Here is a 23,540-nt window from a genome sequence, read left to right as displayed (position 1 = left end):
AATGAATACAATACTTATGTTAGTGTCATTTTAATATACTGTGAATTTCACTTTCCATTTTATAGACACTGACAATTCAAGAAAGCCAAACTCAGTAAAAGATTTTCATAGCAATCTTCATTGAAGAATAAAGATCACCCAAAGTAAGTTTCATAAAAATTACTGTCAGCTACTGCAGAGTCAATAGTTAATCACTTCATCCAGATGCAATTAGAACAATTTTCAACTATCCTAACTTTAAATTATGTTCTATAATAACTTCTTTTGTAGGAATGAATGTGGCTTTGATAGAGAGTTATGCTGACACTGACTGCAGGAAGCAGTGTATATGGGAAAAGTTACATCCTCATAAATCTCAGCTCTCTAAGTAACCCCAAAGTAAAGAGAAATGGACATTAGGTCTCTCTGCATGTTGTGAGTGTATGAACTGGGGTTTTCAGTGGAGAGGTCAAATATAGCCATACATTTTGTCAGATTTCTTTTCCTTAGCCTATGTTCTTTCAGAGGGAGACATTTCAGGCAAAATTCAAAACAAAAAAATTACTTTATTACATAACTTCTACAGCCCCACTTTTAGAGCTAGTCAGAAAAATTCTATCACAGTTCTTGTTGGATCCTTTGTGCCTGCCTTAATGAGAACCTAGTGCACAAAATATAATTAGAGCGTTTCTTTATGATGAAGTGCTTAAGTCCCATTTGAAGTATTCTACATAAAAACATAACAAGTGTTGACATTTTGCAAACACTGTCACACTTAAATTTATTTGAATTGCTGAAACCTCTTTACCTGATATTATAAACAAATTAGTCAAAGGAATGTTCACATAAGCACGGCTAACCAGGGACTGAGTTTGTACTTCATGCCTGTATTTCCAATTTGTGCCTCAAGGCACTTCTGTAACACAATAATAAATATCACATGAAAAATTTAGACACTAATTTTATTAATTCTTGTCCTTGGTATTTCAACTTTGGTCTATTGGCTTTACCACGTGTTAGTATGTTAGGTTTTTTTAATCTTTACAAAGCTCTAATCTCTTAGATAATCGAACCTCTATAATCTATATTGATGTAGTATAAAGTCTGAGTTTTGTGCCAAGCTGTGATAGGCAACGGATCATTGCACATTGTTCTTCCTTTTCTTCCATGGACTTTGCCATTTCCATATATTAGAATGCATCCAATTTACTTCTCAACTTAGCCATTCCAGGAAAAATCACCACCAGATTTAAAACAATAGAAATGTTTTTGCGCTAGACTCAATGATATTTACGAAGAGGTCAAGCCAATTTTATGCACTAGATGTAAAGCTGTCTTTTATTCATACTATGCCATCAAACAAATCTAGCTAATACAGTGCATAGACAAAGCATAAAAAAAACTGCTAAAGGGTAAGAATTGGGCTATAACTATAAAAGAACCTTATTTAAATGGCCTAAAGCTATTACATAGGTGGTACACTCATTTATATTATAGTTGCACTGAGAAATACTGCTATATATTTGTGTCTGTCAGTGTTTTCATCATAAATTCCATTTTGGAGGGGTTTATAAATCATCTATGTTAGTTTGTATTGGGCTGAAGTCTGGTATAAAAGTATGTTCTACATGCAATTCTCCTTTATTTTAACCAAAATTTGATTTAAATCACTCCAGAAATTAAGAAAAAAGTCAGCGCATTAATATTAGGCTTTTTAATTAGAGAGAAGAGCAATAAAATGAACTAACTTTCAGGCCATATTACTCCATAAACTTGAGCTAAAACTTGTAAATAAAATGTTGGAGTTTCTCAAGGGAGACTTCAATGGGTTTTGGATCAGGCCCATAATAAAGCTTCAGTGCTTTTAGGTGAAGTCCTGGCCCCACTTCCTCAAATGCAGAGGCCATCGCGCACACACACTGAATCAGTGCAGTTCAGTTGCACAAGGAGGTAAGCAGAGTTTGCAATTTGGTCTGCTCTTCATATCACACAGAAGCATAAAATGGGGACGGTAGTAAAAGTATGAAAGAAATTTTTTTTCATACCATACTATGTCATGGAGGGAGGGGAACTTAAAGGAATTGTTAATGGTCTGATTAAAATTGGTAACTAGATAGCTGGCATTGTGCATTGCAGCACCATTCTCTGAGGCCTTTGTTGCCCAGTTATAATACAATGCTGTCAGTGTTCATACTGGATGAGAACAGATGGCTATTCCTTTCAGATTGCCCCCAGTTAATGGTTGAACAAAGGAAAAAAGCTGGAGTACCGTGATGTTTGTGGAGTCATTTTATTTCTAGTTCATGGGCTGAGGGACTGTAGAGGAGCGATTACCCGCTCCTGCCCTGCAGGGCTTGAAACAGCCCCAGAGAGGGCTGTGGCTGGGGCACGAAGCCTGGGCTGATTGGAGGAAAGTAGGCTCAGCTGGGGCTATGCCCCAATCAGGCCCAGCTGGCCCCTATAAAAGGCTGTGAGCCAGAGGCCCAGGCAGTCTCTCTCTGCATTCAGACAGAGAAGGGCCTGGCTGCAAGGTGCCAAGAAGGGAACCTAGAGTGGAGCAGGGCTGGGGAAAGGCCTAGGGAGCCAGGGAGCTCCGGACTAGGAAAGCTGCAGACTGAAGGCCTGGTAAGGCCTGGGTACTGGATACTTAGGTACTTAGATACTGGGTTGTAGGGGGCAGCCCACGGGTAGACAGAGGCAGCAGGTCCGAACCCCCTTTACCTATGATGAGTGGCTTACACTGCAGTCCACCCCAGCAAGCAGTGGGCAGCAGGTATCTGGGAGTCTGATCGTACAGGTATTCCTCTCCTATAACGTGAGGAGATCCACTCTGACTTCTCAATGTGGCAGGGGCAGAGGGTTGGAGAATTACATAAGGGAGAAAATGGGAGGACCCAAGAGTAGAGGGATGGTAAGGACCCAAAGAGGACTATGAGCTAGGGTAGACTCTGCAGAACAGCCACAAAGCCACTCTGTAGCTTGGAAAGAGAATTCCATCCCTATTTCATACACGTCTTCCCATCTTGCTGCTCTGCTAGTTGAATTCAAGGATTAGCTCTTAATGGCAGATTTTTCTAACTGAAACAGAACATTTTAATGGACCACAAATCTAGTAACCCATTCTACTTATACAACATAGTCATCACAAAGGATTGCAGGAGAAGAGCTGGGAAATCGTTAATTTTTTTTCAGGTCATCACACAAACTGAAAAGTCAGGAAAAATATTTGGTTCACTTTCAAAAATGTTTGGAATTTGTCAGCAAGTTGGAAGCATCTGTTTTGAGCCAGGAAAGAGTTCCTTTTATAACACTCAGCAGTCAGCCTAGTAGCTAGGCCCATGTCTGAAGTGCAGGTTTCAATCCCCATGCTGGAATAGGACTTGAATTCTGATCTCCTCCCTGACAAACTAGTGCCCTAGCTTCCAGCATATAGGTTATTCTGTGGTGGGTTGCTTTCAGTCTCTCCTGTTGAAGCTATTCCACTTTGTTTAAATATCTACATATTCAGTGGGACCAAGAGATTAAGGCATTTACCAGGGAGGACAAAAATATGGATTCAGATTCCTCCTCTTGAATCAAGCAGCCTACAGCTTTACATCTTGTGACCCTGAGTTCCTGGATGCCAGGTTGTTTCTTTTCTTTTTAAAATGAAGATTAGTAGGCCAGATGCTCAGTTGGTGTGAGTCAGCATAACTCCATTGACTTTAATACAGCTCTGCCTATTTCTACAAGCCAATCTAGTTCACAAACTTTAACAGTACCTTCCTGTAGATTTACAGAGATTATAGGCCAGTTATTCAGAACAAGGGAATTGTACTTTTAACATTGCTATCTTTATGACATGGATGAAATAATAGATGTTCAAAAACATGGACCTGCTCCTGCTCCCTTTGAACTGAATAGCAGAACTCCAGCCAATCGTGATTGGAGTGGGATCAGGTCAAAGAAGCATTTATTCCTAGATAGGAAAAGAAAATACACAAAGTCTGAGCTCTAGTCTGACCTTTATCTTCATATTTGATGATTCTCAAATGACCAAAAGGTTAACTAAACTCTAAAAAGGTCACCTGTCTTTAATCTAGCTACATAGGTCCTTTTCTGGTGTTTAATAATTATTCAACTTCTGTTCATTAAATATCATCCCTCCTTTGTGATTTCCCCCCCCCCCATTCTGTGTCGAGAGCTAACTTTATTTTGTTATATTAAATAATTAAAACTTTTCTTTAAAAGTGAGGCAAGTTTTTTGCTGTGGGAAATATTTGTTAAACTATATTAACATTCAACACAACCCTCAAGGTAAATTCTTTAGATGAATTTTTGTTGTTGTTGTTCTTGTTTCTACTATGTAACACTTCCTCAATATAATGACACCATAATATTATATTCTAGTTTCATTCTTGTTTGGAGTATGCAAATAATGTACTTTCAAAACTGAAAAACTGATAATCTTTAAAAATGGCAAACACACCAGGCTCAAAACATGTTAAATTATACATGCAACCAACTCATACTTCAAATGGCACAAAATTATCAGTTTGTTAATCAAAACAAAAGGCTGAGTAATATTTAAAAAACAAATATTCAAGGCCTGGAGACTTCAATTTTTCAGATTGCTACAGAAAGTGTACAGGAAGTATGTCTATAGACTTCTAAAGGGTGCAATGGAATGTGAGAGGGAAATAAGTTTCCATTTAGTTGACTCAATCATATTGCTGTGCACAGTCTAGATAACCAAATGTTTGCTGTCATTGTTACTCATCGTTTCACCCCATCCCTTTCATTTGTTTGTTACACTCAGAAGTCGCTTATAGTCTAAATTAGACTGCAAATTCCACATGGCAGAGACTGTTACGGGTTTCCAATGAATACTGACTAAACACATGCATGCAAAAATACATGGCTTGGCACTGGGGTCACTGGTAAAAATGTGGGTCCTTTCACTGTTTACATCACTTGTCAAATTAAGCTGGGTCAAATAGAAAGATGTTATAATCTGATGGCTGTTCAATGATCTATGTGAAATAAAGAGGTGCAGTTTGTAGTGGATGTGTTTTCATATCACAAATAATTACATTGGGCAATGACTGGCAACCATTTTTTTGTGAATCTCAGCACATATTTCAGGGATTTAATTATATGGAAATTGTATTACCTTCTCATCTCTAGTCACCTTGAAGTCAGGGTTCAGGCATATTGGCAGGACACTGTAGTAAATGCATGGTGTGCATGTTGCATGGATAAATAGCTGGCTTGAGTCTCTACAAGAACTGTTAGTCTGGCACCTTTCACCATAATCAAATGCACTAAAGAGCTTTTATAAAGTTCATTCATGAATCTTTATACAATGTAACTTAATTTTCATTCTTGTTTGGAAAGAATGTCTTGGATGGGCAGGGGAACAGTAAAAGAAGATCTTGTTTGACCTTTAAATAACACTTTCAGCTATGCAAGGGGCACTGAGTAACCTTCTCAGAAGGCAATTCCATTTCCTTCAGAACCTCATCCCTGTGAAAATAAACATAAAGGTCAGCCAGGAAAAGAAAGATGCTGGATGTGCTTTCTCCATTACTCCTTGTAGGTTTACAGGTTTAGGGCAGAATCAATACCCAAATATGTTTCTTCCCTTCCGCTCCTCCCTCATTTTATGAACTAGAGGGAAAAGAGAAAAGGAAAGAAGGGGAAATGTTAGCAATCTATGGGTTAGTGATTTTGTTTAGACCTTCCCCTAATGCTCCTGTGGGCCAAATTATAGAGGACTGTTTATGAAGATCAGGAGCAATAGTTAACCACCCGTTTTCCTCCATCCCCCTATGTGTGTACATAGAAATCAGTTTGGTTTCACCTGGTGTGGGGATGTGAAATAAATCAGGATGATAGTATTGGATTCAAGAGATTGCCAACTGTTCTCCCATCCCATAGAAACCCTTCCACAGGTACATGATGGACGTGTGGCCAGATACAAGGAGGGGGCTTAGAAAAGAGGGAGTTTAAGGCAACATCTCCTAAACCCCATGAACTAGGCAACACAGGTTACTGCTAGCAGCCTTTTCATACAGTGATTTTCCTCCCCTTGTTGGAGCATTTGAGGCAACCATAGGCAGATATGGCAAGGCAACATGATTCCTGAAGGAATCAGGAAACTATGGGAGCTGGAAGAGAAGTGGCTCAAGAGGTTGTGTGGCTATTCTTGGCCCCTATTGGTGTCCCAAGAGCTGTATACGTTTTGGGACATCTGGTTTTGAGGGTGAAACCCCTAGTTGATCTGTCTTAAAAGAACAACTACAAAGAAACTCTGCATACTGAAAATATTCATGTCTTTGTATACGTTCCTACATGAAGGACACTAACCCATTGCAAATTTCTATGTAGTCCTATTGACTTTGGATAAAGTCTTACAATCTAGTGAATGATTGTAGAGGCTCCAAATTCACTAAACTGATGCAGTTGCACTTTCCAGAAGTGAGTAGTACTAGGGAATAGAGTGAGCCCCAGGAAGGCCACATCCCTGTGTACTGCTGAGCACAGCTTTACAACGTTCCTGTTACTCTGAACAGATGTATTTTGAGGTTGGGTAAGGGGATGGATAACAATTCCTGGGTCACTGGCTACGTGGAGCTACAGTTTAAGTCCTTTCACCATGCAGGAGGATTCAGCCACCACCAGGATTACTGTCAAAGATGATCTCCAGTTTGTCAGCCAGGGTGACAGGGAGGATGATGGTGCTGTCAACAGCAATAAGGAATGGAGGCAGTGGAATGAGTTTTAAAATAATGAGGTTTTTTTAGTTTTATTAAGCTTGAATTGTTGGTGAACTATCCAAGAAGAACAAGCAAGCTATTATAGGGGACTAGTTAAACAGAGCAGTCTAGGTGCAGAGAAGATTTGAGCCAGCCTAACACTGACATTTGAATTAGGGTAGGTGATGCTCATTCTCCATAACAAACCTTTTACTCAACTATTTTACAATGCTTTTGAGACACATAGAATGGCTTGGGGGGGATCAGTAATGCAACATATGTCTTCTCTAGGTCATTAGTTCAAATCTAGCTCCAGAGAGGAGTGATGGAAATAATCATCTGACCACTGTTTGGTGACCTATTATGAAATGGCTTTAGCAGTCTCAGTCTACTTGCTTGCAGAGTGGTGTTCATACTACAAATGGCACTAATTGGCTCCCTTGTTAGCGATTTCAGCAGAGAGGGCAAAGAGTGAATGGATATGGAGACTAAAGTGCCTTCTTAGACTCCTGGTCAGATTTTAGGCATGATGGCACAGATTTTTCAAAAATAAGTCCTTGGATAATGGCAAAATGCCATTTTGTATAGATTTAATGAGTGAATGTTCCTTTTGTAATGCATGCAGCCAACATCCATTAAAGAGGCCTGGTTATACATTTTTTGTAAATAATGGTGTATCTTGGATGTTCTCATGCAGCCTTGGTACAGCATCTCAAACCCATGTCTAAAACAGAATCCTCTGAACAGTCAAAAGATATAAAAGTGTTGTAATTATTAAATTATATGTATAGTTCTCCAAAAGTGCCATTTGGTTTCTGTTTGAGTTTCTGAATTAGCAGGGGGAGGCTTTTTTCAGGCAAGGTAATTTTAGTGAAAGCCATATTTCTCAAAGTGATTAGGCATTTTTACTTAGTCCACACAGAAGCCACTTTACAAGCAGCTGCTTTATTAAAGAAGAGGTTGCATTGCATACTGCTTTTTAAGTGCAGTTACTTTGATCTAACAATTTCAGAATGTTCTGTCAGACAGTACAACATGTTGTGGGCACTGTTTCGTTCAGCAGATTGATACGTGCCTTGCCCTGTAAAGTGTGAAAGCAGTCCTGGAACTTGGTCTTGTCTCTGAAGAAAAAGAAATATAATAATACTATTTAGGATGAAAAAACTGAGAGTAGAGAACATCTGAAAAAACAAGTGATTAAGCAGCTGTGACCGTAAGATTGCTAATTTCAGTCTTGAATACCAGTGTTGTTATATTTAAGAAGGCTCCATGACTTTCAACATTCTGGGATTTTGTGAGTAAGTAATTGGGCTAATTGGATGGCAAGTTAGTCAATGTACAAGTGGGTGAGTAGGTGGACGGATAACCACATTGTACTACAAATATTAGGCCTTATTTGCCACTGCCTTGCAAATACATAAATACTTTAAAAAAATCAGTAGCTAAGAGGCATGATTCACAACTGACACTCCAGTTTTGAAATCAATTGTTACACAACAGTAAAACTGAAGTAACACAGTTATGAATCATGCCACTACCATTGTAGTGACCATACAAAATGTGGGGCAGCACAAAATGAAAGGTCCTGAAAGTGCTAGGAAAGCATGGCATAATGCTGTAAGGGATATGGAAGAGGAGGGGATCTGGAAGCACACTTCAAAGATACAGAGGACCATAAGTAGGGTCTCCACACACCAGAACAGTAGGGCCAAGCACATAAAGAAAGAGAACCTGGGCCTATTTGTTTTGTGCATTATTTCTAAATGAAGAAGCAAATAATGTTTCTTGATAAAATGGCCCACACATGTAACTAGTTATTGACAGTCTCATTGTATTTCTCCTTTAATATCTAATCATATACATACATAATTAGTGAACTCCAAACTACATTTTAGTTAAATCATCCACTCTTTGTCTGGACTGACTGTTTTTAAAGGTACAGATTGCATGTACACATTTGTTTTAGCTTTAAAGATTCAGCTGCAATTCGTATTTCATGAACATTTGCTCCTTGCCTTTTTTTTCCAAAAAAGCCATTTTCAATGGGACATAGTAAGCACTAAAAGTTTGTTTCCTCTTCTAAAGGAAAGATGACAAAACATGAGAGAATGATCCGGTAGAGAAAGATTGAGAAAGACTTCTAAAGCACTCAGATGGCATATCTGGACTACAGAAAGACTTTCTGTACATATCTGTGCATGTGATACTTGAAGAGTAGCTGAAGACGATCATGAGAATAAGGTGATATGAATAATAGAACTATAGTTCACTTTCACTGTGTATTGTTTGTCTAAGTCTATAAGAAAGTCAGGTGGAGTTCTAGGTAGAGGCTGTGTTTCACTGCACCAAGGACAAAATAGATGAGGGATCCTCCTGTCAGTACATACACAGCACCATATAAATAGTACAATACATTCACACCACTCCAAAAATTATGGCATGCTCAGGAATGCATTAGGAGGAATTAGGCCATTGCTATGATCTGTGGGATGCGCCCTTCTGATCAGTAGGAAGTTAGATGAGAATTTCTAGCTTTGGATCTGTGCAGCCTCAGAATTTCACTGAAGGAGTAAAATTCATGCAGCCACTATCATAGAATCAGTAGCAGCATTTCAACTGAGTAAACAATGCGGCCAGTTCTTGGGAAGTGGGTGAACATGATGCTGTCCAAAGACTCAAAGGATGTGAATTCATTGTGGCTATGGAACTCCCATGACATAGCTATGACAGATGGCAATTTCTTGATATATTCCAAAGAGAAATTGTATTAATTTTATGTATTATTGTCGTCCAAGATTGGATGTCACCCCTTTAGGTAGGAGATGTGACTAATGTAAGACCTGAGAGTTCAAGAGATTATACCAAAAATACATCGGACAAATATGGACTTTTGGGATAAAAAGTGTTAAGTGGATTTTTGAGGGAATCCCTAGGGAGAAATTAAAACAAATTACTTACCTCTGTTATACAAAAATGCAGCCTTTTGTTGGTATGACCTGAGGAAAATGTCACTGTTTGCTGATTACTTGTCACATATGGTCAAGATCAAAGACCCAACTTGTATAAAGAAACAGTTTATCTGTCCAGTCTTTGTTCTGATTGTGCATCCAAGAGGGTTATGAACTTAACCATGTGGGGGGAGGCAAATGTGGATTTTGAAGGACTGACATCTACCAGAGCCCTAGATTGGAGCTGGGGGTGACCTCTGATCACCTTTAACATGTGTGTAGAGTCTACTATTGTTTAAATATATTTCCTCTGTAATGCTTTTACCGTTAGAATAAGTATGCTTGCTTAGAAGCAGCTGTATGGTAAATTATAACTGTTGGCAATAAAATGGCCATAGCTGCTAGAGAGAAAGCAAAGCAGGAACACTGGCTTTCTAGGCAGTCTGTCTGCTGGGAATGTCACAAGGTAGGCAGGGAACTGTGCAGCCTTAAAACCTCCAGACAGGAGAGAGTGAGACACATGTTTCTGCCCAAAGGGTGATAGCCAGCAGCCAGAAATCTTTTAGTGGGCAGCCTCAAGGGACCACAGAAGGTGAATACAGGTGTAGTTACCCTGAAACTGTGCAGTAGCACCTTCCTTCCCTCGTGTGTGTGTGGGGGGGGGGCGGGCAGGGAGGGAAGGGTCTGAGGCTGTGATGCATCATTCACAGGAGATGCAGTCTGACCAGAGTGTCCATCTCATTGAGGAGAATGATAACAGGAGGCACCATGTCAGATATCCAAATCTAACTTTTTGGCCAAAATGTCATATTTTCATGCGTGAAAGAAGTTCAGATGAGCTCTAAACACAACTTCTGATTTTTATTTGCCATAGATCTCTCCTGCATAAGCACATGCTATTTTCTTATCGCTGGTCTCTCTTGACAGAGAGAAGGCTCATGTCTAAATTATCCTGGGTCTGTAGAGAGCATGGGGCCAAATCTTCATCCCATTGAAATCAAACTGTTGCTACTGACTTCACTGAGACTAGAAGTTGACTCTTAGTTACCACAAAGGAGATTTAAAAGAAAAGGTCATGATTTACCCCAAAATATAGCATGCCGTCCTTAGATATAAGGTGTGAAGCTGGAAACCAGTGATTATTATTCCATTGTCAGCCTTCACTAACCAAGCCTTACAAGTAATAGCGTTATGGCTGTCTCCACTTCTTTCTCTTGCAAGCCAAAATAAAGAGAAATGGATGAATGGGTGATATACTCGTAGCAATGAGTGATGAATTATGGCATAGGCTTAAATTCCTTGTTGGATCAGTCCACAGTGATTAAATAAATCTGAAAATATCTGCTCAGTGTGTAGCAGCAGTCAAAAAAGCTATCAATGTTTGGAACCATTAAGAAAGGGACAGACAATAAGACAGAAAATATCATAATACCTCTATAAATCCGTGGTATGCCCACATCTTGAATACTGTGTGCAGATCTGGCTACCCCATCATCATTGCAGAGTCCTAGATCCTGGGCTCCAGTCCAAGCCCAAACATGTAACTCACAATTAAAAGTCCTTTAGCCCAAGCTCTGGGAGCCCAAGTCAGCTGGGGTGTGGGGGTGTGGGTGTGGGTGTGTGTAATTGCAGTGTAGGCATTAAGCCTTTCATCACCTGTGTGGAATAATCATCCCCATCACAGAGAGAAATATTGGTGGCACTCTCCAATGAATCATATAGACCACTGTAGTACTTTTATCTGTTCATAACGGTACTATTAAGTATTATCTCAATCCCATATACCCAAAGTCTGTCTCTGCAAAAATTATGGAATAATTTAAACATTTTATAAGTGTTTAAAGAGATGCTGTATTGAATACTTGTAAAATATTTACTTCTGTTTTTTTAAATATGCACCATTTATTAAAATTCCTATAATTATCAAAAATCTTAATCTCCAAGACACAATGGAAAATAGTAAACAAAAATATCACGTAGAGAACAAAATAATAAATTCATCTCCCTGTCACCAAACCAAAGCCTGATTTTTTTTTTCAGCATTTCTACTCTGTTTTTACTCACGCATAGATCAGATGAAGTCCACTGATGTTTGGAGGTGATTTTCAAAGTCACAAAATGAAATTGGGTCCCCAACTCCCATTTAAAGTAAAATTTAAATTTTAAATGAGCCTGATTTAGGAGTGAGGGGGAAAACTAAACAAAAAAGGAGAAAGAACCTCAGGATTTGGTCCACCCATAACCCAAATTACAGGGCCAGATCCCAAGATCCTTACTCATGTAAAACTCCAATTGTCAACCTGAGGGAGGGAAAAAACCACACCTTATCAATATACATAAATAATTTCAAGATTCAGTAAGTGTTGCATCCAAAGTAGTTATTTTTTTTCATTACAGCTATTTAATTATTCATTATGTCTCTATTTTTAGAGTAATATCAATAAGGAGAGTAGGGAGTCTGGTTTCTGTTTATTGGATAAAAATGGCACTTAGGTCAAAATCCTCCTTCAAAGCCTTAGGTGAAATGTATCCAAAGTAATGATCCAGAATGTCTCTGCTACATAGCTCCAAGTCTGTCAGTTACAATCCTTTATTGCTTTTATTCTTGAAACTTGTGTGAAGAGACAGGATGTTACTATTTAGGGTGTGAGGGTGCAATTCACAGAGCAATTTAGGCACCTAAACTCCCTATGTGTGGTACAACTGTGATTCACAAAACTACTGCTTGGCTGCTGCAGAACCTTCAAGGTGCCTAGCTTTCTGATGTAAAAGTTCCCTAGGTTTTAGACTGGGCAATGCACACTGCTGCTTCCCTCTAGGCACCCTGCCTATCTGCTGACTAAACCCCAGAGCAATGCACAAACTAAGGGAAGAAAGGTGTGCAGGACCTAATCTGATAGGCAGCTTCTTAGCTTGCCTAGCAGATTGAGTCCCATTCTCACTAGACAAGGAAGCCATCATAACTCTTATCCCAGTGAGTCAAGCACTTAGGATGTGGCAGACAGAGGTTCAATTCTCCCTTTCCCTGGGGGGAAGGAGGTGGAGGGAGAAAGGGGAAAGGATTTGAACCAGGATCTCCCACTTCTGTAAAAGGGTGTTCAGACCACTAAACTATGGGATATTCTGACACTTGAGAAAGGGTGTTCTTCAGTCTCTCTTGTTGAAACTGTTCGATTGTGGATAAATAATAAGAGTGATAGGACCCAGACTTTGCCACCTCTTAGCTGTCTGCCCTAACGACTGAAGTTCAGAGTCATTCTCTCACTCCCTGGTCCAATGACTATTCCATTGTGGATAAAATACCTAAATAGTCCTTGGGCCAGAGATTGTGATTGTAGTTCAGTGGTTACACCCCACAGCGAAGAGATATCATTTAGCCACAGTAGAATAACTTCCCCAGAAGAGCCTAAGGGGCCCCACGTCAGATTATCTCAAAGGTCAGTGGTTTGAGCATCTATCTCAGAGGTAGGAGAACCCAGTTCAAATCTTTTCTCCCTGTCTACCAGAGAAGGAAAAATCAAACCTGAGTCTCCCACTCCTAGGTGAGTGCTCCGACCACTGGGCTAAAAGTGTTCGTACATCATGTAGCACAATAATTTTTTGATCTCACTTGAGGCCTCCAAGGGTAAATCTACACTGCAATTAGGCACCCATGAGGGGGGATGTCCCAGAGCTCAGGCTGTAGCCCAAGCCTGAATGCCTATACAGCAAGTAAACAGCCCCTTATCTCAAGTCCTGCAAGTCCCAGTCAGCTGGCACAGACAAGCCACAGGTTTTTAATTGCCATGTAGACTTACCCTGATAGCTATTGAAACACAAACAAAACAAGTAAAAATATTTTTTTAGGAGAGGAGGGAACAAGACCCTTTAATACTTTATAGGACTAATATCTTAATTAAAACAAAAATGTACAAACATTTTAGATGTTTAGAATGCAGATGTTTTCTGTACAAACTCAAATAGAAAAAAAGGGAACATTTTTGTAGACAGTAGGTTTTAAATAAAAATGGAAGATTTATGCACATAATGTAACTATTAAAATACAGATAAAAAGTTTTTATACAAAAGGTCCCTCTACTTTTTCATTCATGAAGCAATTTGCATGAATCTTTTAAATAAAATATTAGTAGCACAATTGTAATGCATTTTTATGCAATTAAAAGTTCATTAAATGACTAGATATACATGCACCATTCGCCCCTCTTTCCCACTCTCTTTTCAGGACTGTGCCATAGAGACACAATTTATCTTTCTAAGAGCAAGGAAGATGATACTGACCCCTAACTGTGCCCTGTATCCCACAATACATCACAGGAACAGTCCTTTTGAAGTTAATGGAACTTCATGTGCTGTAAATTAAGCACCTGTTTAAGCACTTTCCTAGATTAGGCTCTTACACAGATAATTCAACAAATAATGGCAATTGATTGTGGTGAGTGAGTGGCACATCAAGGGAGAGATAATAGTAAATAATGGGAAGGGAAGATGGGAGCATTGTTTTAGGAGAAAAGGAAAGCAGATAGCGAAAGTGTTTGGGACTAGCCCTTTCACAGATGTTTGGAGAAGAGAAAGCACATGACCCCTGCACATGGGCTAATCACAGCTCCAGTCCCTATCCTCCAGCAAGCACAGCAACTCCTTCCTACTGGATTCCTCTGAGATACAAGCTACCCTAAAGAGGGCAGGGAGGAGGCAAGGATGTGACTCTGCTACCACCTCCCTTTTGTCCTTATTCCTGGACGACATCCTAGGGGAAGGTGTACCAACTGCACACCCCTGATGGGATCTGCGAAGGAGAGACAAGGGGCCAGGAGAGTTTTAGAACCTGAGGGAATCTAAGATGAAGACATTTACTCCTTGCTCCTCGCACCTCTGCTAGTAAGCCAGAGACTCACGGACTCCAAATTTGGCCCATAGAGTCCTAGCTTACAATCAATAGATGTGGTTAACATTTACATCAAAACATGTTTTGTATGTAGAGTAACACTTTTGCTCTGTGATATTTCCACATGCTGCTTTTCTAAAGGATATCAGAGCAAAAATGTGTCAAATGTGTGTAATTCATCTTTATGTTCTTTAATTTGGTGAGAGTTGGATTTCTGTAGTTAAGATGCTGATAGATATTTTGAGGTATATACATTCACATTACAAAACAATGCATTATGTGAACACTTACACAGACAGGTTTATGAGTGGTGTTTAAACCTCACTTGATTACCTTAAATGCTTTTCACTTGGCTCTTCCGTTTATCTTGCAATAGTCTGTAAAAAGAATGATGACACTGAGTTGTGCTAACTCAAATAGCCATAATGCCTGACTTTATGGTTTCAAACAGACAAGAATTTGCTCTGTTTTTCTTTTATCCCTTTCCATGTGATAAGGAAAAGTCTGGATGCATTAAGTAGAAACTTGACACATCTGTCAGTAGAACTACCATCTCTCCCCCTGTGCTGAGGAGCCAATTGTCTGTCATCTGGATCTCAGTGGACATGGAGGTTGGGCTCTGGAGTCTATCTGTTTCCCCAGATGGCAAGCCCACTCTAGATGTGCCATTCCTTGCTTGACAGCTGGGCTAGATGATTCCATCATCAGATTGCCTTCCGTTTTACCACTAGGGGCCAGGTGTCATTCTTCAGGGAAGGGAGTTAAAGCTTTTGTCATGGTATATTTCTCTTGTTTTACTTAACATCTACTCACCTTTTATTATTAAAAAGAAAAATACAAACGGATAAGGATCTCCCTAAGCAGAGTTTTCATGTTACCCAAGGCAGTCTCTGTGGCTGCAAAGATCCTTCAATAATCTGTCAAAAACTGACATCACTGTGTAAAGAGCTGTTCATTTCTATATCTCCTTTTGGATTGATGAATGTGCCACTTCTATATCCTTCAGCTCAGTATAACATTTGCCCTTTCATGTTCTCAGTTTAAGCCACTGGGAATTCAAAGCTATTTCAAAGCATAATTATACCAATCTGCATATAAAAGGCTATATGTCCTACAGAGGCTTCAATAGAAAAAGTAGACTGTTCCAAAGAAGAAAATTAGAAGTAAATCCCATAACTAAGATTCAGTAAAGTTAATACATTTTTCATCTGATGTGAACAGTCTGTGGGTTTGTAAAGGCACTGGAAAATTGTCTAAGCTACTGCTCTGTGTCAGTATTGTGTCAAAATGTAGCTGGTACAAGGGCCTCTCTGCTCTGGAAATGGTTCACCCCTTTGGTATATAACACTGCTACTTGGAAAGAGAGAGTGGGTGGGTTTTGGTTTTGATTTTAGTTTTTCTACAAGTGTATTATTGGTTGTGGAAGGAGTAGTTTATTTCATTATTGCTTACTTAGGAATTGTCAAGGAACAGCTAGAACAAGGGGTTAAGGCTCTTTTCTAATAGATGTGTAATTCTTTATTTTATTTACTTAGACTTCTTCACAGTAACTTGCTTTTACAGATGTTCTGATTCCATTGGAAATATCAAAGTCCTGTTGCTACAGCAGTTGACTTACATAAAGTGTAGTCACAAATATGATCATGAAACTAGGGGATACCCAGGAAAAAATAAATTGGTTTGTAGTATTGCCAACCCCAAGCCTTCAAAAATAGTCAACCCTCCCAAAACCATGAGATTTACAAAAATATGCTTGGGATTGTTTTTAAAATACCTTTTGAAACTTTAGGGCCATGTTCTCAGGCTTCTCTCTGTAATGATGACAGTTCGATAGTTAGAAACTTCCTTTTTTTTGTGTATGTTCTGTGTGTAAATGAGCTGAGATTCTTACATATATGCAGGATGCTAAGAGTTGGGACATTAAGAAGTACACCAAATATCACAATAAAATCATGACCATCTTCTCTCTCTCTCTCCCTCCTTAGTCCTAATAAGACTTATATCTGGGGTTTCCAAAGTAGCCTAAAGGATTTAGGCACCCAACTCCCAAATTTCTCTTAGGTTCCTTAGAAAATCCCAGCCTGTATCCTTTGTAGCCTGTGGACAACAGGGGGCAGCTTGACCATGCATAATTGAGCAGGTCTGAAATATTGCAGCCATGGAGGGCAGTCTTTCTGAGGTAAGAAACACACACAAACTGAATATATTATAATATACAGACAGTAAACATCCTGACATTTGTCCCCTGAATAGCAGCTTTAAGGCTAGCAGCTGTAACAGGAGGACTCTACCAGTTCTCTGTCAATCTCCAGAACCAGCAGCCTATTCCCTCCTGTGGGGGTATTATATGAGGCACGAGCCATCCTAATACTGCTCCCAGGGGTGGAGCCACAGCACCAAGGAGACAGACATCTTCTAACCATTGTGAGTGGGAGCTTAGAACTGCCTGAGACAGCAAAACCAAGGATTTGGAGAACTTATGACTTGGACAGTATGAGATAAGGAGCTGTCTGATCATTCTGTAGAGGAGTGGAACTATGACTTTGGGAATGCAGAGACAAGAGACTTTGGATTAACAATAAGAAAACAGATTGGCCGGGACTCTGGACTACTGGGGAATGGTTCCTTTAAACAATCATGAAAAACACAAAAATCAGAACATAATCAATCCACATTTGAACACATGTGTTGGTTAAAGGGCATTATAATCAAATGCTCAGTAAGTTAGAAGAGATATTGTTTTTCATAAAGTGTAAAGAGCTAGCATTCATTCCTGCTTTTATATAAGCATTTCTTGCTTCTTATTTGGAAATGCCTTAGTATGTTTATATTTCAAAAATGCTGTACAGTCTAGAAAATGAGAACTGGCTTTTAGCATAGAAGCATTACAGCATATGGTAATCCCAGTCCTAAACACTTAAATGTGCCTGTCTGTGCCAGCTCTTAATTACCAGCTCATTAACACTCAGGTGTCAATGGCTGGTGGCAAAGGCAATACTCAACTGGCCTGGTTTCTGTCATGCACAATGTAATTAAATTGACCTCAGCAAAAGGAGCCCAGTAGTTGCCTGATACCACTTGGACACTGGTTTCAGGCACTAATCACAATAGTGTAATTTGGTGAATCACACAGTGTAATGAGGGAAAGGCTCTGGAGAGTAGAAAATTGTACTTGCATATGTAATAATGACTTTAAGGACAATTAGAGGAATAATCACTGCTCTGTTTTGTTCCAAGCTAATAATGAACTATGGTAACTATTTGATTTTTGCGTTGTTGATCTAAAATTCTAGTTGCTATTAAAATCAAGTATTTTAACATTAAGAACAAAATCTCACCTTCAGTCTAAGGCTACATCTACACTACAAGGAAGGGGTGTGATTTCCAGCTTGCATACATCCTCATGCTATACTTGCGCTAGCTCTCATTGAGCTAAATATTAGTGTAGCTGCAGTATCATGGTCAGCGGTGGCATCACATAGCATGCTGAGTAAGCCCTTATGGGGTCAGGTGGGCTTGCACTTGACATGGATAAGCTGTGCCAGTGCTGCCCATGCTACCCAAGCTACACTTTTATTTATACTCAAGCTAGCGTATGTATGTGTGAGCTGGGCATCACAGCTGTAGCTCAGAGTGCAGATGTAACCCACACTGTCAGGGTTATAGCTTAAAGAGTTAGCTGTGTGAGTAGTCACTGAGCAATCCAGAGTGGGTCATGTCAGCTAGTGAATATGATTAAACAACTTTTGAGATTAGTAAGGACAGCAGCGTGCACCCATTTCACTGTGACTTGTATATATGGAGGGTGAGATAGGGATCTGAATGTACCTCAGTCTAATTATTTATTATATGGTCCTCCTAACCATAGTCACTGCTAATTAGTGGTTTTTATCCTCACAATGTTTGTGAAGCAGAAAAGTATTATCCCCACTTTACAGACAGGGATCTGAGACACATGATAGATTAAGTGACTTACCCCAAAGTCACAAGAGGTCTGGCTAGGAACTAAACCCAAATCTCCATCCATTTCCATGTGCATTTGGCCATCCTTCTAGCACAGTATATTTCTTTAGAGTCATGGAGGTTTGGCACCATGTAGGCTGATGCCTCTCTTCCCCTTATTGTTTCATTCTCTCCTTGTGCTCCCCTCTCTGTCTCCTCCCATTCTCTCCTCTTATTTTATAATTAGATTGTGTTTGCTCTTTGGGACATGGACTCATTTTTAGAAATGTTTGTATAGTACCTAGCACAATGGAGGCCTGATTTATGACAAGGTCTCTGAGGTGCTACAGAAATAAAAATGTAGATAAATAATAAGCTAGTGTCTAAAACCAATTGAGAGTGAGATGCGTATTCTGTCCAATTACATTACGATGGTGTTACCCACCCCAAAAATTCCTCATACACATGCAATATGTGGCACTGTATTTTTATTATTATATTCTGGAACTTTCTGTTCCAGTGACTTTATGTATGGGTTGAAAAGCATAGATGCAATTTAAAGTAAATAGTAAAACTAAAGAGAGATTAAAAATCCAGAGGACAATTCAACTTTGAACCACACGCATTTTAAATATAATATAGCCACTGATCCTACAGATTCTATAGCTCAAAATTTCACTGATGTTGATGGGCTGTCTGAGTATAGGGTATATGTAGGATCAAGTATATTGTCATGGTGAATGGTTAAAAAAAAATATTAATGACAGAGTGCAAGTCATCTGATGAAAAGTTACTGAGCTGGGAAAAGAACAAAGAAAAAACCTCCAGCGCCTTAAGAATGATGTAAACAGATTTGCTGACAAGTTTGTTAGATATGTAGAAGGAGAGAAGTCATTTCTAGTGGCATTACAAAATTTAATGAATAGATGAAAGCATTTTGTTGATGATGTGTTTATTAAAGATTGTGAATTCTAAGGGAAGTGATCTAACAAAGGAAGAACAATGCTGTGCACAGCTTATGAACAAAAGGGAAAGAGCTCTCTTGAAGAGTAACAGGCAGTCAAGGAAAGATGTTTTCCAGTGAAGTGCTGACAGATGCAGCAGGTGGGCTTGAGTAAGTTGGAAGGTATCCACCATACAAACAAGGGTGTGACAACACTGCCTCCTGAGTAAATTTCCATCTGGAAATAAGCACTCTGTTTAGACTCAAAAAACAAACTGTTAGAAGGGAAAAAAGCTAAAACCTCCAGTAGATATTTGCAAACTGATCCTATGTTTGTTGACCAAGGAAAAGCAGGAGAATGGGAGTTGTGTGTTACAATAATGGTAGAAGTCAGGTCAGACTTTTACATGTTAAAAAATAAATCTGCTTTTCAGACACACAAAGTAGCTATGGCTCCCATTGACTTGGATGGCAGCTCTGGGCATGAACATTTGTAGACATTATGAAGTGCTTTCAAGTAAAACATAGCTCAAAAAGATATTTAGAAGGGTGTTCAAAGCTATCCAGCCCATGTTTCTTGGGTCCAGGTTGCAAATGAGCTTTTCACAGGTAAATATGGGAGAGGAGAGCCCTTCTTCATTCTGCTCTAGGATTAATATTAATTACCTCAGACATTGCTCACTCTGTGGCCACAATTCACCCTCAAAGGAAGCAGCAAAAATGGGCTGAGTGCACAGGGTGGGGGTCCAGAATGCACAATCTCATAGGAAACACTCTGCAGCCTGCTGTCATCTGTGAGTCTGTACCCTGTAAAAAACTGTACATGGCCTAGCCTCCTGAACTAGCATGAATCCAGCTAGCCCAGGTAGCAATGCCATTGAAGAAAGCCCAGTGTAGGTCAAGCCAAGTGTGTACTCAGGATCCATGCTAGGCTTGCACTTTGCTTTCTTCACTGCTATCATTACCTGCACTAGCTTCACTAGATTCAGGGGCGGCTCTACAAAGTAGGCTGCCCCAAGCAGCGCGGAGCGCTGCGCTGCCCTTCCCCAGTCCCGCGGCGGGTCCCCTCTTCCCGCGGCTCCGGCATCCTGGGGAGGGCGGCATTTGCTCGTGGAGCTCGCCGCATGCCTGCGGCAGGTCCACCAGAGCCCGGGACGAGCGGACCTGCCGCAGTCATGCCTGCGGGAGCTCAACCGGAGCCGCGGGAAGACGGGACCCGCCGCAGGCATGCCGGCGGGAGCTCCACCGGAGCCAAATGCCGCCCTCCCCAGGATGCCGCCCCAAGCGGGCGCTTGGCCCGCTGGTGCCTAGAGCCGCCCCTGACTAGATTCAACGGAGTGGCTAGTCTATGTATAGCTTGTTCTGGGTAGATATGCCCTGAGACTCTATCCCCAGTGTGAGCCAGTACAATGAAGGCACAGTTTGATTATAATATTTGTAAAATAGACACCATGACCTTAATCAAACATTGATATTAACATATGACACATACAAAGCATCTTTCACCCAGAGAGCTCACTCTTTTCTGTTGATACACAGGCAGTGCATGTACAGACTCTAAAACAGGTGCTTTTACAGCTGGGCATGGAATAGTAACCCAGGATCTCCTCCCCTAGCACTCTCTATTAACAGTGGTCTATCTGTCCTCATGGCTCAGTCATCTGGCCAGGTCATGTTTTAGTCCCATCCCTTACGGTTAACAAAGTCCAAGCACCACCATGACCTCACAGCAGGTCTTCACCTCCAACTCTGGCCCCTGTAATCCTTTTGAAAGTCCTTATCTCTTTATATCAGGTGCTTCACACCATCTTTCCCAGTGGTTGGCAGGGAAACCCAGGCCTACCCTTTTGTGACATTATCGGGATCACCTAGAGCTGAAAGGAGTTTGTCAACACCTTCCCTGTAACCATGGCTACCTCTGTGCTATGCAGCTTTGGCTCATAGACCTGACACCAGCAGCCTTCTCATAACACAATGGCATTGGTCTGGCTTCCAGTAGCCCAGTTACTCCTTGCAACATGACATCAACAGCCCTTCCAGTCTCGAGTCTCCTCCAGACAGTCTCTGCCACAGTTTCTAGTCCAGAGGTCCCCAAACTGTGGGGTGCACCCCCTAGCAGGGCACAGATGAATGTTTGGGGAGGGCATGGTGCCCTGCTCCACTCCCACCTTTGCTGCAGCTTTGCTCGCAACTGCAGCCCTGGCAGACCCCCAGCTGCATCTCAGTTCCCAGTCTCGGCTCGTTCCCAGCCCCAGCCCCGCTCCCAGCTGTGGCCCCAGCCTTGACTCCCTTACCCCTGTCCTAGTCTCCCCTCCCCCTTCAGGAGCCACATCCTCACTCCCAGCCCTGGCTCCAGAGGTGGGTGGGGCAGGGTGAGGTATTGACAGGAGTAAGGGGGGGGACGCAACCCTGAAAAGTTTGGGGACTGCTGGTCTAGTCCCCCTCATTAGATCCTCAGAGAAGTTAAATTTGCTGCCTCCAGAGAAGCAGAGCACACACCAGCCTGGTAGTTAAACTGAAGGGTAAAATTCTCAGCTAAATATACAGCACTGAGATGGTTTTGTAACAAAACAAAAATAAGTTTAATTAAAGAACAGATATTTAATTGATAATAAATAATAGAGGCAGGTCTGGTTAAAAAGAAAACAAAGCATGCTTTCTAGTGATTTAAAACTTAATTTCATCAAATCTCAGTCTTGGTCTATGCAATGTAGTAACAGTGTTGATATTCATCTTTGCAGGTTTCTCACCTTATCAGCTACCAGCTATTCTTGACTCCTGGGCCAAGAGGATCTACTTTTCATGAACTCAAAAGGTGTCCCCTAGGTGACAGATTCTTTCAGCAATTCCTTATATCCTCAAAATTTATCTTTTGTTCTCAAAGTCAGGAAGACCTTTTGGGCTTAGTTTTCTGTGTGTACCAGGGAATTGTAATTTTGCAATGCAAATAATCTGTGTGATTCCAAATGCAAGTGAATGATCATTGTTCTTGGTCACATCTGACTTGATTTGTGATTGACCTCAAGAGGTGTTGGCCATTCTCTTTGGGCTGGAGACAAATCTTCCTTGCTTCCTTGGTCTCTTCACAGATTCCAAAACACTCTCAGAGAGTATCCATAGTTTCACATAAATTTCATAGTGATATTAATGACCAGCATCTTGTTTAGTTTTCAAATGATATTACAATATGCTTTTTAAATAAACATCATGACGACAGTGGGCCTGGTGCATTGAGCAGGTCAAGTTTCATTGTTACATAGCAGGGATCCCCTTCCCATCTGGCTTTGGGGCACTTTTAGGGTCACACCTGTAACAGGTTCAGGACTCACCCCAGCGGCGCCTCCTGCTGGTGACTCTGGGAATTAGCTCTCTACAGTGGAACGCCTCCTCTTGGTGGTGTCCCGTCCATCGTTCTGTCCTCTGTCGTTGTCTTTGGACCTGCGTTGCCGCACGCTCAGTGGCATCCTTTTCGAGGCCACTGCCCTCCGGCAGTGCCCCTTAGTCCATCTGCACCCCCTTCCGGGGGTCGGTGCTCAGCAGTCCCACACCTCAGTCACTATGTTCAACCGCCCTTTGAGTCCAATCCCTTTTGTCAGGGATCTGGCATAGCAAGATGGCCGCTCCCTACAGCCAATGGCTGGGTGCACTGCAAGGAGTGAAGGGCGGGGGGGGACCCAGGCCCGCCCTCTACTCTGAGTCCCGGCCCAGGGACCCTCTGGCATCAGCCTCGCTGTCCTATCTCCCCTTCGGCTGTCTGTTTCCCTGGGCCGCTTCCCCTACGGCCCCTTGCACCCGCTAGGCCCTTCCCTTCAGGGCCTGCAGCCTGGCAGGCTACGGGTTCAAGCTCCCTAGCCTCCCTCAGCCTGGCCAGCACTGCGCTGTCCGCGGTGCTGGTCTCCTCCCTTGGAGACTGACCTTCCCCTGTCGAAGGCCTGGGACAGACTGACTGCTCCTGCTCTGGGCAGCCTTTTTATATGCCTGAGCCTGGCCCTGATTGGCTGGCTCTAAACTGGGCCCTGATTGGCTCACAATAAGCCCCTCTCTGATTGGCTCACAATAAGCCTTGTCTGCGCAGGCACCCTGGCCTGCTGCAGCCCTTTCTCACA

At 41.2% G+C, this 23,540-nt stretch overlaps 2 long non-coding RNA genes across 5 annotated transcripts in view; one reads left to right on the top strand and one right to left on the bottom strand.

Moving 5' to 3' along the window:
- Positions 1 to 23,310, bottom strand: part of LOC120406685 — a 103,520-nt gene extending 80,210 nt beyond the window's left edge. The window contains exons 1-3 of one of the 4 annotated variants that reach the window (XR_005599479.1): positions 21,176 to 21,438; positions 16,324 to 16,360; positions 14,883 to 14,926 (exon numbers count right to left, since the gene is read on the bottom strand). This is a non-coding gene — a long non-coding RNA (uncharacterized LOC120406685). Of the gene's footprint in view, positions 1 to 14,882; positions 14,927 to 16,323; positions 16,361 to 21,128; positions 21,439 to 22,763 lie in introns of those variants that run through there. The other 3 variants (XR_005599478.1, XR_005599476.1, XR_005599477.1) reach the window with 3 other exon arrangements.
- LOC120406687 lies at positions 95 to 22,422 on the top strand. Its single transcript, XR_005599481.1, has 3 exons — positions 95 to 143; positions 8,802 to 8,957; positions 22,176 to 22,422. It is a non-coding gene; the product is annotated as an uncharacterized LOC120406687 (long non-coding RNA).
- Positions 23,311 to 23,540: the final 230 nt, after the last annotated feature.

Source organism: Mauremys reevesii, linkage group 5 (genome assembly GCF_016161935.1).
Source record: "Mauremys reevesii isolate NIE-2019 linkage group 5, ASM1616193v1, whole genome shotgun sequence".
Taxonomy (NCBI): domain Eukaryota; kingdom Metazoa; phylum Chordata; order Testudines; family Geoemydidae; genus Mauremys; species Mauremys reevesii.
This window is presented reverse-complemented; position numbering and strand designations above follow the sequence as displayed.